The sequence below is a fragment of the Diceros bicornis genome, chromosome 8 (assembly GCF_020826845.1).
Source record: "Diceros bicornis minor isolate mBicDic1 chromosome 8, mDicBic1.mat.cur, whole genome shotgun sequence".
Classification (NCBI taxonomy): domain Eukaryota; kingdom Metazoa; phylum Chordata; class Mammalia; order Perissodactyla; family Rhinocerotidae; genus Diceros; species Diceros bicornis.
In genome coordinates, this window is record NC_080747.1 from 15,360,443 (window position 1) to 15,377,770 (window position 17,328).

The 17,328-nt window shown below is 36.5% G+C and overlaps 1 long non-coding RNA gene across 1 annotated transcript in view; it reads right to left on the reverse strand.

Moving 5' to 3' along the window:
- Positions 1 to 269: 269 nt before the first annotated feature.
- LOC131409504 (uncharacterized) overlaps positions 270 to 17,328 on the reverse strand; it is a 211,055-nt gene continuing 193,996 nt past the window's right edge. The window contains exons 3-4 of the long non-coding RNA XR_009220944.1: positions 1,550 to 1,642; positions 270 to 406 (exon numbers count right to left, since the gene is read on the reverse strand). This is a non-coding gene — a long non-coding RNA (uncharacterized LOC131409504). The remainder of the gene's footprint in view (positions 407 to 1,549; positions 1,643 to 17,328) is intronic.

Genomic DNA, 17,328 nt, shown 5'->3' on the forward strand with positions numbered 1-17,328 from the left:
ACCCACACGAGAACTGCCCAAGTTCTTGCTCATTTCCTGATCCACAGAATCCAAGACAGCGTGAAAGATAACGTAATGATGGCTGTTGTTTTAAGCCACTAATAAGTTGTCACACAGCAATAGATAGCCAGAACAAGTTTGTTTCTTGTTTGTTTTTCTTCTTTTTTCTCATATGATCTCAAATTTAATGATGTGTGAGTACATATAGTGTCTGAAATGAGTGCAGAGCTAGAGTCATTTAATGATACAATAACCAGAAAATACCCACCTGTATTAGTGAGGCTTCTCCAGAGAAACAGACCCAATAGGATGTGTATATATAAATACAGAAAGAGATTTATTTTAAGCAATTGGCTCATGTGATTGTGGAGGCTTGATGAGTCCAAAATCTGATGAAGGAGGCAGGCTGGAGACACAGAAAAGAGTTGCAGTTCAAGTCCAAAGGCAGTCTGCTGGTGAACCACAAAGAGTTGATGCTGCAGAAAGTCTGAAGGTGGTCTGTTGGCAGAATTCCCTCTTGCTCAGAGAAGGTCAGCCTTTTGTCCTAGTCAGGCCTTTAACTGATTGGATGAGGCCCACTCACATTTTGAAGGGTGATCTGTTTTACTCAAAATCCACTTATTTAAATGTAAATCTCATCCAAAATATCACCACAGAAACATCCCAAATTGCATTTGACCAACTATCTGGGCATGATGGCCCAGCCAAGTTGACACACAAGATTAACCGTCACACCACCTGAGTAAAAAGCGAAGTGGTCTCTATTGTTATAGGGTCAAATTTCTTCATTAATTGATTGAAAGACTAAAGAGAAATTATTTAACGTTTCTGCGCCTCATTAATATCACATATGCCATTGGTTTAATAATATTACTTATAAGGATGTTATAAAAAATTATAATACAAGTTATTAATGTATCTAACACAGTGCCTGGCATAGACTAAGCATCAATAAATTATAAGCCCTGTACTCTTCCCTTCAATATATGTCATGAATAAACAGAGAAACATATAACAATAGGATTGGTACCTTGGGGGTCATCTAGTCCACATTTATATCAAAGACATCCTACTATTCTTTTTGTGCAAGATTAGAAGCTGGAATAAGGAAGGCAAAAATGAAGAACTTGTGCAGCCAGGTTTCCCACATCCTGGCATATCTTGCTAACTGATCCATTTAGTTGAGCCCTTAAGGCACAGAATCCCTCCCAGCACAATATCGCCAACAGCTACTATCACCAGATAGGATTTGATATTTAGGAGGAAACTTAATGGTTTCCTGATCATGGGTCCAGTAATTCCACAGTCATTAAATACACATGCAGGATCACCTAGTATGTGCCATGCCCTGTGCACATTTCATGCATGCTACCTTACTCTTTACATTTATTAATTTCCCTCTAAGCTTTATGTATGCGTGTATAGCCTCACTCAATAAAAAATAGCCTGGTAGACACCTTATATTTGTTATGTACCATTTTATCCTGGATGGATTTCTGAAAGGAAAGTTGGGGTTATGAGACAGATGTGGTGGAAGGGAAAAATTTACCTGGGTGCAATTACTGAGATATTCCAAGTCATGGGGCCACCTTCAGGAGTCCAGATGAGAGGGACACCAGTGGAGTACAATGATGTGAGAAATCTAGTTCCAGGGATAAAACAAAGATATAGTATTCCAAGCATAAATTGACCAATTCTGTTTCTGTATAGTTCAATAAAATGTTAAACATCAGGTCAATCCAAACCAGAATAAGGAGTCTCAGAAGTAGGGCTAGTTAAAATAGATAATGATTATTGGGGAAATATGAAGACAAATTCTTTATTCACTAGGATGAACCTTCAAGATCAAGTTCCTTTCTTTTTAGGGCTGAATATATGAAGATGGGATTTCATTTATAGATCGGCTTAGAAGACAAGGAGGAATTAGACATGTTCTAGGATGGGGGGACAAGCTCAGATGAGGTATTATAACTTGACCCAGGCTTACTGATTGATGGAAGACAATAGATAGTTAATGCTAAGTCCCAGAGTGTCCATTTAGTTCTAATTGAATATTTTTTGTTCGGAATAATTGTTTGTTCTTGAGGCTGCAATGGGGCTGAGACTGCTGAAGAGAGAAAATTGGTTCCCACTGTAGGAAGGGCAGGGATGCTGAAGCCAGGAGGCATGCAGAGCCTGATACTTCCTAACCCTCCTCTTGCCTTTTTAAGGAAGACAAAATGATACTGCCTTTCACTCCAGTGGGACTTCCAAGGAGATATACAGTGTTTAATATTTTGTCACTTCTTATTTTTGAGACAATTTTAAAATAGTACAGGAAACTTCCGTATACCCTAAATCCAGATTCCTTAATTGTTTACATTTTTCCCCTTTGGTTTCATCTCCTCCTCTTCCTCTTTTCTCTTCTTCATTCTCTCTCTCTCTCTCTACATATATATATATATGTATGTATGTATTCTCACACAAACACGTGTGTGTATGCTTGTCTGCATATTTTTTTCTGAAGCTTTTAATATCAATTTAGGCATCATAATAATTCTTTATCACTATTGCAGGTTGAACTGTGTTCCCTCCAAAAGATATGTTGAAGTCCTAACCCCAGTCGCAGACTGTGACCATATTTGGAAATAATCTTTATAGAGGTAACCAAGTTAAAAGGAGGTCATTAAAGTGAGCCCTAATCCAATATGATCGTTATCCTTATAAAAAGGGGAAAAATTAGACACAGGTATGCACACAGGGACAACACCATGAGAAGACTGGAGTTATGCTGGCACAAGTCAAAATCTACCAGGAGCTAGGAAAGAGGCCTGAAACAGGTGCTTTCCTGGAGCCTTCAGAGGGAATATGGTTCTGCTGATACCTTAATCTTGGACTTCCAACCTCCAGAACTGCAAACAATAAATTTCTCTTGTTGAAGCCAGTACGTTTGTGGTACTTCGTTATGGCAGCCCCAACAAACTAATGCAATCCCTAAATAGTTGACAACATTTCCTAAAGACAAGAACATATTCTTACATGACTATAGATTTTCTCTTCTTCATTTTTCTCTCCTCTCTTCTTTTCTCTTTTCTTCTTTTCCTAGAACTCCGGTTATGTAATACATACACCAGACTACTTGATACTGTCCTATTCAGACCCTGTTCTGGTTTTTTTTCTAATACTTTTTTTTGGTGAGGAAAGTTGACTTTGAGCTAACATCTGTTGACAATCTTCCTCTTTTATTTTTTGCTTGAGGAAGATTGTCCCTGAGCTAACATCTGTGCCAATCTTCTTCCATTTTGTATGTGGGACGGTGCTACAGCACGGCTTGATGAGCAGTGTGTAGGTCCGTGCCCAGGATCTGAACCCATGAACCCTGGGCTGCCAAAGCAGAGCACGCCAACTTAACCCCTAAACCACCGGGCTGGCTCCTCTAATACTGTTTTATATCTCTATTCTTCAGATTGTATAATTTGTATTCACAAATTTTCAAATTAATTGACCATTTCTTGTGTCTTCTCCAGTCGGCTGTTAAGCATACCTAATATTTTTTTTCCAATTTCAGATATTTCATTTTCAGTTCTAGGATTTGTATATGGTTATTATTTACAGTTTCCATTTACTTGCTGAAAGTCTCCACCTGTTAATTAATTGTAACTATGTTTTCTTTTAAAACTGTGAATATATCATAATGACTACTTTAAAGTCCTTATTTCATAATTCTAGCATCCAGATCATCTTGAGATCATTTATATTGACTATTTTGTTAACTATGATTCATCTTTTCCTGTTTTTTTTTGTCCCCCAGGTCTAGTAATTTGTGATTATATGCTGGAAATTAAGGAAAATACTTTATAGTGATTTGGACCATTGTTAACTTCTAAAGAATATTGCCTTTTTAAAATCTAATTGGCTTGACTGAAACCCTGTTTTTCCTGCAGTGGGCAGCAGCAAAGATCTTTCCTCAGTTACCTCAGCTTTCCAGTTGCTACCCTCTGCCTTGCTTCTTGGCGTCTCACTTGTGGGTTGTTCAAGGATTAGCCAAGGATTGTGGAATTCACACACATTTGGGGTTGATTCTCGGTGTAGCCCTCCCATCCAAGGTCTTATCCCTTACCTCTCAGCTGTTTGGGCCACTCTAAACTCCATTCTCTAACTCCTGATTTAATACAGAAGTATTTATCTTTTGGATTTATATTGAATTAGTAGCCAAATAAATTCACTTTTCCTAATACTATGTTTATACATTGGAACATTTTTTAAAAAATGTTTAGTGTTTGGCATTTATCCAGTCAATCATAGATACATTAAGTATTTTTTCTAGGATTCCCTATTTGTCAAATACAATAACGTTGAGGCAAACACATACAAGTAAGATCTAGTGTGTACATTTAAATGGTACATAGTCAAAAGAATGAAATAACTGTGCAATCATGAATTAATAATATGGTTAGATAAAAGCTGTATACCAAATATTACAGAAACAAACAAAAAATTAGAAAAGAATAATTGGAGAAGTAGAGAAAGTTTCAAAGGAGAGGTAAAATTTGAGCAGAATAGAGTGAAAGGATACATGAATCTTTTGAAGTGGATAAGTTGGGGGTGGAGCATTCTAGTATGGAAAACAGCCTGTCCAAGGAACAGAGGAATGGAAGAAAATGAGATTTCATCAGGTACAGAGGAAAAAAGAAAGAAAAAGTGCTAGAAACATCATTTAAAACTTAAAAGACCTTCTATAATTTGTAAAGGAGTGGATTTTTTTTCTGTTAGACGTTAAAAAATTATCGAGTGGTCTTACCTGGAGAATAATGGCCATATTTGTATTTTGGAAAGTTATCTTGTAGCAGTTACAGTAAGAAGAAAAGATTGATGTAGGAAAGACCAGTTAGGTGAAAAATGCTGAAGACCAGAACTAAAGCTGTCATGATGGTGTTAGAAAGAAGGTGACATATTGAAGAAGCATTCAGAAAACCAAATAATTCAAGTGGGAAATAAAAAGAATGATTTAAGGATGACTCTGAGATTGCAAACTTGAGTAACTGAATGTTTTAACCAGAATAGATCCACTTACCAGAATAAAATACAGAAGACTTCAGCATAAAAGGCAGAGATTTGGAGCCTAGAAAAACAACAAGTTGAATATGGAAAATGTTCAGCTTGAGGTTCTAAGGGATTTATTACATGTCATCACATAGTGTCAGTCCATCATTTCAGTCCTTCTGGCTCTTTCCAAATAGTTTTTTAATCTGAATTCTGAGTGAGCCTTCTTGGCTATGTTGTCATTGATGATGAGAAATGTGAGAAATGGAATGGGATTAAAACTATCCTTCCTTGAGTCCCTTCTTTTTAACAGACACCATTCTACATGGTATTCATATATTTATTTTAATCTGGTACATGTATTCCATCATGATTTTACAGATGAGAAAAAGGAAGTTCTGAGTCATTAATTAGTAGAACCTAAGTCTTCATGAAATATGCTATATTTTGAGGTCAATGGTCTTAGTGAATATATCTAAACAATCTCCATACCAGTTGGATGCTGCTAATATCCAATAGTAGACAGTTAGGAAGAATTCCAATCAATATTTTAAGGAATGGTAATTTGGACTTTCAGAGAAATCCTTTTGGTTAAATACATGTTATCTCCTTTTAAGTACATTTAATATCTTCTCCATCTCTTTCTCTCAACTTGCACATGCTACCCCGTTTATTAAGCTGTCAGGATGCTATCTACCTCTATTAAGGAGGCCACAGGATGGATTGTGCCTTCATGTTGTAAACCACTTAGAGCTTTCTGGGTAGAGTAAATGTTACCACTTGAGGGCATCCTGTCATTATGTTCTGTAATAGTCCTGAACTTCCAAATCCACCTCAAAACTAAAGCTCTCTGACAGAAGGGACTAAGGGAAAAAATAGTCTTTGCCTGAAACGCTGAGGCAGCAGTGAAAATGGTAATTTACCATGCTAAATTGGTGTTTCCTGGAGTACTAGGTCAGGGAGGACCGTATTTCAGGAAATGCTAAGTCAACAGAAGAGGGTAAGTGACACAGATAGAAGTTGATGGAATCTTCCTGGCAGGGACCAAAATAGGCATTTCAGACACACTGAGTACTCTACTAGTTAAAATGATTTTGGAGGAGGAATCTGCATTTGAAGTTTCCTTTGAGCAGAGAAGACAAGGAAAACACCCTTGTAAGCAGCCTTCCTTCAAGTAATGGTGGCAGCAGTCCTCCTGTGAGCCTGTCAGTTATGAGGAGGAAGTTGAAAATGAATGACATATCTGATTAGAAAATTTTGATAGTTTAACCCTAAATATTGAGATTTTTTCTCTTGAATTTTCAACAAAGATGATCAAACAAATGCATTAAAATATGTGCAAATATGTCTGAAATTTATGATTATTGTTAGAATTGAATATATCTTTCTCCATTGTAGAATAGTAAATAAAAATTGTCCATGCTCATTATGACTGCTTAATTTTCCCTTGGTGTTCATCCATGCTTACAGAAAACATACACACACACACACTTACACACACACACACACACACATATACACCTAACTAATAGATTCTAAGTAAAGGGAAGCATTGTGCCCTGAAGAGAAAGTTATGGTCAAAATTAGGGTGCAGCATATGAAGGTGTATTATACAATATTAAACTCCAGTAAACCAATAGATTTTGCTGATCCAATACAATCTATAATTTTTTGGAGTGTTGAAGTATTTATGAAAACCAATATAAGTTTGTAGTTTCATCAACCCCTCAATCTTTTTACCAGTCCATTTTACAATTTGAACAAATAGCAATGCTTTGTTGTACCCCAAATCACCTTTACTTTTGTTGGGGAGGGCAAAAGATGTCACATTTATGAAAAAAGTATAGATGGCAAGTCTATTTCTTGTGTTTGAAGAACATTGAACTTTTTTTCTATTAAATTGATTTACTATGCTGTAACATAAAGGAGAGGAAATATGTTTACACTAAGAAAGTCAGGATCAGAAGTAATCTTTCAGGGGGCTGGCCCTGTGGCTTAGCAGTTAAATGCACGTGCTCCGCTACTGGTGGCCCAGGTTCGGATCTCGGGTGTACACCAACGCACCGCTTGTCCGGCCATGCTGAGGCGGTGTCCCACATACAGCAACTAGAAGGATGTGCAACTATGACATACAACTATCTACTGGGGGTTTGGGGAGAAAAGGGGAAAAAAAAGGAGGAGGATTGGCATGGATGTTAGCTCAGGGCTGATCTTCCTCACAAAAAATAAAGAAGTAATCCTACAGGACTTATTCCCATATATATCATATCATATATTGTATCATATCATATCATGTATATTATGATACAGTATAATATGTAACTTTTAAGTGAACAAAGTTAATTATATGTACAGAGCGGCTGGTTAGTCTTAGGAAATTTGGTCCCATACCACTCCTGACAGTTTTTAAATGAAGGGATCATGAGTGTTAGATTTTTTTCTGTCTTCATGGTTTATCCTTCGCACCAGTAGCTGCTGTTAGGCTATTAGCAGCCACAGCAGGTCAGCAGAGGAATGAGCCATGTCACCTAGTTATTGGTTTAGGGCCAGTATTCTTTAACACACTGTCATGACTGTTTAGTATGACAAGATAGCATCTTGAAAAGATCTGGAGGTAAACTCTTCTTGTTAGAGGCAAACTATCAATTCTTCCAACCAGAAACATTTGTCAGGGATTTTCTCAGAAGCCTGTTCTTGGATTTCTGTTCAAAATGGAGTTAAAGTCCTATATATACACTCACAAAAAAAAAAAAAAAAAAAAAAATCTGCTGGGTCCAGACACAGAGACTATGATAGGCTGGATAAAATAAAATTTTCTAGTTTGGATTTTCCTGATAGCTTCAGGATGACAGAAAGCTCTAGTGGCAGCAGACTAGAAAAAACATCCATTAGGGAGTTGAAGGCCATTTATTGTAGGCAAACAGCCAAAGGGGTTAAAAAAAAGTAAAGAAAAGAAATCTAGGGAGGTGGTGTTTGTAGCAAATTTCAAACAAAGCATGTGTATGTGATGTATAGTAAATAACTACCCCAACCTAATTTCCTGGAGGGAAAAAAAAAGTTGCTACCCAAGAGACTTTAAAAGTAATATCAGAAAAAATGTACAAAGAGATCATTACTATGAAATTTCCAATCGTCTTATAAATGGAGGGTAAAAAACAACCGATTGCAGGGCTAACTTCTTTTTCATCTAATCAACAAGCTCCTGTTCTGTGAAATGGAATGAAATGAATGCCATGGCCTTTTTAAGTGGCACAGGGGATCTATTTATTGTGAGAAGAGATTTGCTGAACGACTGTAAAATGCAGAGATAATTTTGGAAGTCAACTAACAGCTTTGCCAAAGAGACCCTCAGAACCCACGTGTCCATGATATCTATTCCTCCTCCAACAGGCATCTCATTTATTGGAAATTATTTTTCTCGTCATCATCAGCCAACATATCTGCCCAGTTGAGAAAAGGAGTTTAAAAAAGCGACATTGACAATGACATGCGCTAACTCTTGGCATGATAAAGATCAGGGACATGGAAAATTGTCATTCGGTGCCCATTAATTTTATTGGAAAACAGAAGAGTGAATGTGTTTCAGATTTTTTTCATTAGCCCATGTCTGCTGTGATTCTTGTGTGAATGACATGACAGGAAGGTGAGGTGTGAGATGAAAAATGTACAGTCTTTTTGGTGGTCCATAAAGGTGTTCTTCACTCTATTGAATAGGAGGATGGATGGGTTTATGAAAGGTGTTCTTGTAAATTGAATCTCTAATGTTATTTTGCATATCAGTTATAAACATTTAGGAATACAATTTCGTGGAATTTTACTTTTACCCCAAGTTATAATACAAACCAAACTTAAAAAATGTAGCATTCATCTTTGTATCAAATATTTAAATCAGAGATAATTAAATTCTGATAAAATATGCATAAAGACACTCAAAGACATAAAATATATAAAGCCGTTCCCATAATTAGCAAAGTAGCTTATACATACAGAGCGGAAAAGCAATGAGAATGTGACAGCAATGAGAATGTTACCAAATGTGACAAACTCGTTTTGAACCCTCTCTTCCCGGTTTGCACTCCCAGTTTTTATTCAACCAATTGTGCATAGTTTTCTATGGTAAAATATAACTGAATTTTTGAAGGTGGTTAGAAGATAAACATTTTAGGCTTGAAGACTTTACTTTGGAATAAAGGAGTGAAGGAAACAGAAAGAGACCAGAGATCACGATTCAGAACATAACAGTAGCACACTAAGGGAAAGTATATTTCCTTGAACATGTGTGACATTCAGTAAAGCCAATTATCAGCTACTGAATAGCGAAATACTGACCTTATTTAAAATTACATGGATGTAAATATTTATAAATCTCTGCACAAGCAGGTGTTATATTATTGAGTTCTGATTTATACAGCAGACTTGTATTTCCAGCAGCATGATGGTCTATACGCCCTAAATGACCATCTCAATAAAATCAATAAAGGGTTTGAAAATGAAATATTTTTTAAATCGCATTTATTGCATTACTGAGCAGGCATGTTTGAAAAAAACATGAGACCCAAAGTGAAGCAAAAGCAGAAATCCCAGAGAGTAAATGATCTCCAAAGCTAGCTGGGGGTTCCCGTGGGAGATTTTGGCATAAAACCGGAATTCCCAAAGTGCAATATCTGGGTCTTTCAAAACTCCAGAGATGGAGCTCTTAACCCTTATAGACATATTGTGCCTCACCATGTGAGAAACGCACACACAATTTCACATAGTCTCCAGAAGCGGGGCGGTTCGGTTTCCTGACGCCTTTTGTACCCAGGAAAATAAAGTCTTTTTAAAATTGTTTTAGAGTTTAGAAGACATTTTGACATACATTTCCTCCTTTAACCTCAAAACAACTCTATGATGTCAGAATCTTTTATTACCCTGGTTAAGAGATTAGAAAGCCCCTGGTCACTGAGAACAAAGACTGATGCAGAGTTTGGAACTAAATCTAGTTTTTCTGATTCTGAAGCCTGTTTGCTGTCCCCAACTGTCCAAACACAGTGTGCTAATGTGGTAAATTTCACCTTCTAAAGTATCCAACCTACTTCCCTGGAATAGTTCCGGGACTGGAAAACTTTGGCTCCCTGCCTAATAGATTGTTAAAAGCCTTTAAAATAATGCAACATTTTCTTCTTTTTTTTTTTTCTGATGATCCAACTTAGAAATTGAGTACAGAACAGAGCCCCAGAAAGCAATGATACCCACATAATGTTCCAAACTTTCTTCTCAGAAGAGTAAGGTAACATTCTTTTAAATAGCTATTGAGGTTATTAAACATAATGTATTCAAATCTTGTGGATGGTTTAATAAATCAGTACCAGGGGAGTTACAAAAGTTTCAATTCAAAACAATCTCTACCTGGGGTTTAATCTCAGTTGTTCACTCTTGCTCAAATGCATTGCAGCATCTATAAGTCTGGAAAGGGCTTTCAATTAATAATCATAAAATCTGTGTTTGAAATTTTAATTTAATAAAACAATCTAATGTTTTTAATCAGAAAACTGATGATATAAGAAAAAAAGGGAACGCCAGTGTCCAACCGGAGAAAGTTTATGGCAAATAAAATCTTACACCAAAAGAAACAATGGGAGTTTTCATAAAAAGATAAGCTTTTAATGATAATGGTGATGGTGATATTGATGACTATATATGTGTATCATGTGTATCATATATATAGTATCATTCTCTTATATCATTTGAGGAAATGATATTAAAATATCATTTTCCTTTGACATTTAAGACATTTCAGGAAGGGAAGAATATAGGGACTAGATTATTACAAGGACAATCTATTACACTAGAACACTCAGAGGCTACTAATGAAATGAGGGACTAGTTCCCACAATCCTAAGGGATTTGACAGATAGCTCAGTAATCCAGCAGAAAACAGTTTCATATCCTGAATGCTGGCAGTAGAATAAGTGAAAAGAATTTTGAATTCATATTTAGGTGGCTGAGTTCTCTCTCTCTCTCTTTTTATTTTTATCATTAAAAAAAGGAGTGAATTACAAAAATAAAAAGAATTACACAAAGAAAAAAGTGAATCCATAAAAAAACAAAAAAGGAGTGAACCTCAGACTGTCCACTGATGAAGTGCAAAGATGACTGGGGTGTGTTTGGGCATCTTGCCTCCACCGGCAGTAGAAACACTCTTTATGTAGCTCCTTCTTTAAGGCCTGCCATCTCTTTAAGCCTTCTCATAAAATGGTAATAATAACAATACTACTGGATTGCATAGCTATTGTGCTTCATAAATTCAAAAAACTCTTCCTAAACATCATTTCCTTTAAGTATCACCATAGTTCTGAGATACTGGAAGGGTAGGCACTTCCATCTCCATTTTGTAGATGGTTATACCAAGGTTTAGAGTGGAGACTGTTATTACTGAGGCCTACAGTGATTGCTTCCCTCTTCTGAATTCTTACAGAAGGTGTAGCCTACACCTTTTTTGAAGTGAAGTCTTTGATGGAGTTGCTAAGATCTTTCTGATGGGTAATACAATAATAATGACCACATATCATTCTTGCTATATGTCAAGCACCATTTAAGAGCATTACTTGTATTGATTAATTTAATCCTCACCATAACCCTATGAGGTAGGTAACATTATTACCTAGATTTTACAGAAACACAGAGAGGTTGAGTGACTTCCTCAAGGCCACACATTTAAAAGATGGTAGAAACTGGATATAAACTATGGCAGTCTGGTTCTAGAACTTGTACTCTAGTAGACTAGCCTTAGATTGCATAGTTTTGGTGTAAATGCCATTGTCCTTACTATTTTCGGTTATAACTAAAATGCTTTATGTTTAATTATAGCTAAGGGATATTTTTAATTATTTAATAGAATAATTGCTTAATTCTGTTTGAAGACTATCAATCTCCAAATGTTCGTGTAGGCTTATCAGTGGTCTGTGCCTGCCCTAAGCCCCATAACTCAATTGCTTGCTACTATAATAGAATATAATGCAGATTAGAAAATGTGAGTGAGCCCCTACAATAATCAGGTTTCTTTGGCCAACTATGATTTTGCTATTAATCTATTATAATGACAGGCTGCTTCTTTAAGGAGAAAGATAGAGACTGACCATGTATATATAGTGATCCCATATTTTATAAATTAGTACTTTAAGAGTGGTAGTGGTTGTTATTTTGTTTATTTGACAAATTTGTTTTATTGTTTTATTTTTCTTTAGCTCACATCCCTAAAAGCATTTCAACATTTCAATATGTTTTCCCTTTAGTGAAAGTGTTCTTCCCTGGCAAAACCACTGTGGCTCCATTATCCTGAATTCGGCCAGGAGTGAGGTGGTTCATGTATCTCTCCTTTGGAGGACCAGAGAGGTGGGAAGGTTTACCATAGCCACAGTTAATATCTCCCTTCTGGGTCCCCAAATCACCAGGGTGGTCACAATTCCTTCTGATGTTTGTGAAATTAACTCTCCAGCTTGATGGGCCCTGGTTTTTGGGATATTTTTCCTCTACTATTAAACTTCCCCATAGCCAATATTTTAGAAATAATTTAGAAAGATCTTGCACAATTCCAAGTGATTTGTTAATCAACATATGTTTATTAAGTGCTTGAGATTCAACTCAGGGAATCTGGCAGACAGTTTGACTTAAAATACTAGAAGAGACAGTGCAAGAAGATGCGCTTCGATGCTCTGGCTTGTTCCATTGCAAGTATCTGATAATTTAGGTATTTTATATAAGGCTAGAGAAAATATGGCATAGTGGTTAAGAGCAGACTCTGGAGGTAGTCTGCCTGGATTCACCTGATTCTGCCACCTAACAAGAACTCATTTTCGAACACTTAGAATACTGCCTGGGACATAGAATGCCAAGCCAGAGTTCCTAGTGTCATTATGACCTACAGAGATATTATCCTTTAGATCAGTCATACTCAAAGTATATTCTACCTAAGAATGAAATGAGGAGACTTTTAAAAATACAAGTTTATGAACTTCACCTAAGATCTATTTAATCTGTATCTCTGGCGGCTTACAGTCCAGAAATTTCTATTTTTGAGAAATTGATGATGTCCATGCAGAAGGTTCTGATACAGTGGGTTGAGGACAATATTTCGAGCAAATTTGACCAAGACTTTTTCAGTATGTATAGCGCTAGTTCCTTAATGTTTTTAAATCTCCACATTTGTAAGGCACTGCGCTAAAACTGCAGAAAGAGTCCATCCTTAAGTATTTATAAAATATCTAGCTTGTATATTTTGCTGTTTTCCTGCTAGAATAGACATGGCAGTGTTCACATTCATCTCATAATCAAGTGGAGGATGTTTAAATATCACCCTAAATTGTTGTCACACCCAACCCTTAAAACCCCCGAAGGTACATTAAAAAATGAAACAGGGAAATAAATAAGCATTTTGTAAACATTAGCCAAAAAAAAAAAAAGACAGTAAGAGACCAGGCTACTCTTTCGAGTATCCTAATATAGAGATGGTGTGTGGTTGTTTCCTTCAGCCTTCTCAGTGTGACTGTTGGAGTAGTAATACTACAGGAAACCCTTGAGCAGGGGAGGAGTGAAGACTCAATGCGATTACAGAGAAGTGGTGAATTCTTAGAGCAATGGAAGGAGTAATGCCAGCAAGTAACCAAGACCCTGATGCCATGCCAACATCAGTCTGAACCAGTGCTACAGCAGATTAAGGAAAAGGAACAAATTAAATTTTTAAACACTGCTAAAGAGAATGTGTGAACGATTATGAGAGATTTTGAGGCCAGTTAGCTCAAGAGGGTTAGGCAAGATTCTCTCAGTTTTCTTTACAGGCAGTCAGGCAGGCTACTTTACATCACACAATGTAAACTGTCTTCACCAAAGAGGAGTTTATGACAGTAAAATGGTTGTGGGAGGAAAACAGTGGTACTTAGATTATCAGGTTTCTGTGAAGATTTAAAGGGATAATAGGTTGAAAACACATAGAAGAGTCCTTTGCACATGATTGTGTTACATAATTATTAGTGTAAACATTATATCTATAATATTTCATGTTAAGATTACTTTATACTGACAGTTCTTAAAATATGACCTGATGATTCCTGGGGATCCCAGAGAACCTTTAGAAGTTCAGAAAGGTCAAAATTATTTTTAAAATTTTTAATCATGGTAAAATAACATATAACAGAATGGGTAAACAAAATGTGGTATATATTATGACATTTTATTTATCCATTCATCCGTCAATGGACCCTGGATTGCTTCCAACTTTTGGCTTTTGCAAATAATGCTGTTATGAACGTGGATGTACAAATATCTATCCTAGTTCTTGCTTTCAATTCTTTTGGGTGCATACCCAGAAGTGAAATTGCTGGATCATATGCTAATTCTATTCTTAATATTTTGAGGAACAACCATACCGTTTTCCTTAGTGACTGCACTGTTTTACATTCCCACCAACAGTGCACAAATGTTCGTTTTCCCCCATCTTCCCCAAAATTTGTTAATTTTTTTTTATTTTTTACAGTAGCCATCCTAATGTGTGTGAGGTGGTTAGCCCTCACTCTTAAGTGATAGTTTCACCAGAATGGAATTCTCTACTAACTTGGTAGATATTATTCTTTGAATTCAGGCTTCTAATGCTGCTTCTGAGAATTCAGCTGTGAGTATAATTAATCATCCTTCATTTGCAAGTAAATCTGTCCTTTCTTTCTAACCACTTTGGGGATTATCTGTCTTTAGTGTTCAGTACTTTGATTCAGACATTTCTAGGTGTTCATTGATCTATGGAAATGTACTTACCAAGACAACAATGACCTCCAAACTAACAAATAAAATGCATATTTAGGGCCGGCCCCGTGGCTTAGCAGTTAAGTACGCGCGCTCCGCTGCTGGCGGCCCCGGTTCAGATCCCGGGCGCACACCGACACACCGCTTCTCCGGGCTCATGGCCGCGTCCCACATACAGCAACTAGAAGGACGTGCAACTATGGCATACAACTATCTACCGGGGCTTTGGAGGAAAATAAATAAATAAAATTATAAAAATAAAATAAAATGCACATTTATCCTCAGTCTTTCTACACTTTTTAGCATTATTCAACAGAAATAATTACCCCCATTATTTGAAATATTCTCTCAATTTCTGTAGTACTACATTCTCATAGCTTTCCTTTCATCCCAGTGATAATTCATGGCAGGAATTTTTTGTAAATTCCTTATTCTTGTCTGACCTCTAAATATTTGATATTCCCAAGATGGATCCCAGATTTTACTCTCTTCTCTCTCTACACCTTCTTTCTGGGTAATCACCTCCAAGTCAATGGCTTTAAATATCAATTATATGCTTGTGACTCTCAATATTTCTGGCACAAACTTGTTCTGAGCTTTATACACATATAGCAGATATGCTACATAGAGTGACCTCTGAAATTTATTAATAGTGTTACTGACTACTCTCATCGTCCCAACCTATTTCTCACTCAGCTCAGTCATTTTCATGTAAGTAAATGATATCACTATCAAACCAGATGCTCAAGCCAAAAACCTAGTAGTTAGCTCTCTCTACCCTATATCTAAACTCTCAGCATATTTTACAAGTACTATCTTCATCTTCTCTGCATATCCATGGTTAAAACCACCCTGTCTCTCACCTGGTCACCTCCAATACGGTCTCCCAAACTGATCTTTCCATCTTACCTTCCTATACTCTATTCTATTTCAACTACAGCAATCTTTTGAAAAATGTAAACCAGATAAAATTTATCCTCTGCTAAAAAGCTTACAATGTACTTAGAATAAAATCCAAACTTCCTAACGAGAGCCTACAAGAACTCAGCATGAGTTTTCCTTTGCCCATCTCTCTACCATCATCTGCTACTGCTCTCTTGTTTGCTCACTAGGTTGCAGCCTCGTGAACTTCTCCTTGCAGTTGCTTAACCAGGCCAAGCTCATCTGTGCCTTATAGTCTATTTGTTGGCTCTACCATTGGAGCATTCATTCTGGTTCCTTTTCAGCCTTCAAGTTTCAACTTAAATTCCACTGGGGCCAAACCTCAATCCTATCTTGAGTGGCACCATCCTCCCATCCCCAGTCACTATCACTTCAGGGCTATTTATTTTCTATGAGGCACTCATCAATATCTACTATCATCCTATATATTTAATGTCTGCTTCCTTCAAGAAGAACCTAAATTCCATGGGGCAGAGACCATTTTTACCTAGGACCTATCATGGTGACTGTCATAGAACATGCCCAAGAAATATTTGCTGAATTGACATTAAATAATTAATCAAGGAATAAATGGTGATTAAAATATGTCCCTGACATTATTACAATCTAATGGTGGATATTGGCAAGAAAGAAATATTTTTTACAAATAATAATAAACTGTGATAATAATATGAAATATGACATGGGATTATGTGTACATATACTACATATAATTTTTGTTTTCTGTAACTATTTTTCACTCTGATTTTGTACCTATTTAATATTTAGAAGAGTAAGTTTTGTAAAATAAATGACCACATATAATTAGATAATAGTCTATATGTCAGAAACATCTGGCTCCTTTTAGGTAGACAAAGAGGAACTGGTAAAGCAGCTTCTGGGTCATTCCAGAAGCCCTTATCTGCCCAAATCAATTTGGTCTCTCCTTTTACTTCTTTGAGTTCTACTTGCTTCCTGTTGCTGCAGGTCTTGGCAGGTTTCTGTTACACCTCACCGAAGACATTGCTACTAACACATGCTTGCCTCTAACATTACTCTCTTCACCCACATCCCCTTGAGACTCCTGTCTAGCATTTCAAGAACTTCTTGATATTTTTAACTGTTCCTCTAACACTGACCTCAAACATAGCCTCCAGTTTTACCTTCAGAAGACCAAGTCTTCTTTGGAATAGTTGTGCTAAAATAGTTCAAAGAAGAAAGACACCTCCGTGGACTGGAGTAGTTAACGCTGACTTGCATAGTTTGTTCCTCATTATCATGAGCATGGAATGATGAATCTAATTCCAACTCTGTAAATTCAAAGCTTCCCATCTTACATGGGTAATAATAAAAGCCACTTAAACAAAAGCAAAATCACACCATCTACCATCCTAAAGCACCTTTCAGTTCTTCACCTGTGAATGCCCACCACAAACAAGATTTGCTCCTTAAAAAAATAATTATCAAGGTGTCATTTTCTTCTAAGCACTGTTCTAGCATTGGGAAAGCCAGAGTGAACATGAACAAAAGAGGTCTCTGTCCTCATGAAAAGTATATTCTAATGGGGAGGGGGAAAATAACAAACACATAAATATATACCTGAGATAAATT